Source organism: Schistocerca serialis, chromosome 6 (assembly GCF_023864345.2).
Source record: "Schistocerca serialis cubense isolate TAMUIC-IGC-003099 chromosome 6, iqSchSeri2.2, whole genome shotgun sequence".
In the NCBI taxonomy this organism is placed as follows: domain Eukaryota; kingdom Metazoa; phylum Arthropoda; class Insecta; order Orthoptera; family Acrididae; genus Schistocerca; species Schistocerca serialis.
Window position 1 is genome coordinate 763,148,132 of NC_064643.1, and position 3,131 is coordinate 763,151,262.

A 3,131-nucleotide genomic window follows, 5' to 3' on the forward strand; every position below is an offset into this window, starting at 1 on the left:
CAGAAAACGTTCATTAGGCGAAATGTTTCTTACGATAGTTAGCAATGGGAATGCTCGCACTTCTAAAACACGGTGGCATTAATACTGGGACCTAAATTACAACGTGTATAGGCAAATGGATTTTATTTGCATTCCTGCAAACGTGATTTGTACGAAAGCGTAGCTACGATTGATACGCTGGTGTATCGACTGCAACTAGAACATTTCGGATAAAGAGTAGGGGGATTATTTATGCGGCCCTCATCTTCAGTAAGTGTCGTAGCTATTTTCGCTGTTAGGATTTTGTCACCCAAGTCGATAAAAGTGGAACCCTACTAGTCACAGTTTCTTGACGCCTATCTGTCTACCCAACCTTTAAAACGTGTTTACCTAGAGTACGGGTAGACATATTAAACGGAAATATATCGCACTTCCTGCGTTATACGGTCCCTTGGTGGTATAAAAAAGTGAGCTGCTTTGTCAACGCAATCTAAACATAGGGCCGTTTTTTAAAGAAAATCTACGTGAAAGGTCAAAAAATGGCTCTAAGAACTATGCGACCAAACATCTTAGGTCATCAGTCCCCTGGACTACTTAAACCTACCTAACCTAACACACGTCCATGCCCGGGGAAGGATTCGAACCGACGGCGCAGTCAGCTGTGCGGACCGCGAACTGACGCCGTTGAACGCACGGCTAACCCGCCCCGGCAAGCCGTTAATGTCATCTGGTGTTGCTAAAAAGTTATTCACTTCTGCTGAATGATTTTCTGCTCAGTTCATCTAAGATAAATTAACTAAAATATATTTGATGTTACGGAAGAGGAAGGGCGCTTCATTCATTTCCCCTTGCCTTTATTTATTAATTTTAGATTCGCAATCTGAGCATACGTACTATCCGTAAACACACTTTAGCGTCAAGTCATAGTCACTGATATGCGAATACAACGCATTGGCTTATACTTGAGGTATTTCGTTTCCCACTAAGTGGTGGCAGACGATGCTGTGGCATCTTCTTCGAAGCGCGAGCTTCTCTAGTGCTATCTCAGCACATCAGCTGAGCGAACTTTTTCTTCCTGCTGCTACTCTAATGGACAATGGCAACACCGAAAAATACGTTTGACAACTATGTGACCATCGATTTACGTTCTTGAGGGGTTCATAATTATACTATTAAATCCACTCGATAGTTTTATGTTCTTTAAATTACATTTGCTACATGATTCGAACTGAAGACGTAGGAAATGTATTACATTTGGTTCAGGAAGCACGTTCCAACAGAAATTGCTGCTTACATTCACGTTTATGTTGCGAATTAGTCGTCTGATGCATCACATGGACAATGAGGACGCTCTGTTTTGCTACAGTGGCTACATAGCTTAGTGGTATTGTGTGTTGGTGGCGTTGCCAGTTTACATACTGTGCATGAAACACACATTAAAAGCGTTGGATACGTACAGTGATAAGTCTACTTGAAAAACATTTGTTGTAATTTATGTAACATGCTCTTCGACTTCCAATTTGACAATTTGTGGAAAAAGGTATTACCTTGTCAGTCCTAGTTTCAAACATTGTCTGACTAAGAAAACGTAGGCATGATGGAGTCAGTGAAAGCAATTATAGCAAACTTTTGAATTCACTGGACACTTGAATTCCCTATATTGACTCTGAGACTTTTGTTATTCCTCTTGTTATTTACTGTCTCAGTGTCATTTGTGAGGATAAAATTAAAGGCAGTGGGATTAGGTTCCTGATCTGTACTCTGTGTATCAATATTCTGCGCTGCTACGTCAATTTTGAAGGTTATAATCTTTATGTAAAACAGAGTATTGGTTTCAGTCCTAGGATCGACGATAAACTGCAGAAATACAATTACAGAATAGTCGCATATCGATTATGGTTCCTCGCCATCAACAGTAGTTGTTACCCATAGTTTTGGATTTGCTATTTGACCGTCGTCACCCTTTAGAGACCAGCCTGACATTTCCATAATGCCATTTTTAACTTGCTTCTTAATGTGTCCCATAACTACAGATTTGTTGAAAATATTAACTGTTAAAAACGCTATTTCACAAATTAAAAACTTACAGGTATTCTTTATATCTTGAAACTTACTACCGTTCACTTTCACTGAAGAAAAGATTCATAATAATAGAATGAAATCGTAGATTAGAACCTCAAAGCACACTGTGAATGGTTAAAATGAAATTAACTAAAAATCAACTTCTTTTCTGAAAAACGTTACTGTTCCAGAGAACTTCGGCAACTCTCAAAATTTCTTACACCTTTGATGTTTAGCCACATGTGGACAAACAGTGAGTCTCGTGAAGCAGCACTATTTAGCCGTCACAAAATAAAACCTCAAAAATCAGTATATAAAACTATTATTCTACTGTTTCTCCGAATCGGATATACCAACCGCCCTCTGCTGCGACAACAACTCGAAGTCCGTTTGGTATTTGATTTTTCTCTTCTTTTTCGAGCCCCCTTTCCTCCTCTTCCAGCCCAACCTTCGCTCTCCAATTACGCCTTCATCGGCCAGCTTCTCCTCAATATTTTTCATTTGTGCTGAATTGGTTTTTACCCTTCTTGCATATACATGTGTCAGGTATTTTTTATAGACTCCATAAATATATAATATATTTCTTCTCTTAGCAAATTAAATATTAAATATCTTGTTGTGTATTAATTTCTTTGTCCAGATTCCACTTACTGCGTTTGCTAAAAAGTATGTAAAATATGTCTGTAAAAAATAACTTGAAATATCTGTTGCAGCTGATTGGTTAAGGGCTGAAAAAAAAAAAACACCCCTGCTAATGCTGCTTAGTCTCGCGTATAGCCTCCTTTGGCTTCTACAAGGACTCGAAGTCTGCTGGGCATTAAGCCCACCACTCTAGCCATATAACTAGGAGATTCAAGTAAATCAATCCAAGCGTCATGAATCATATCAGAAAGTTGTCGACGAGTCGACATGACTGTCCCTTTTCCCGTATTACTCTGACGATTTCTGCCCAAATATTCTCAATTGGATTCATGTCAGCTCCATTAGGCGGCCATTCCATTACAGAAATATTACTGTGGTCGTCGAACCACCTCTTAACCACACGTACCATATGAATAGGGGAGCGATCTTGTTGGAAGATGATCTGATCA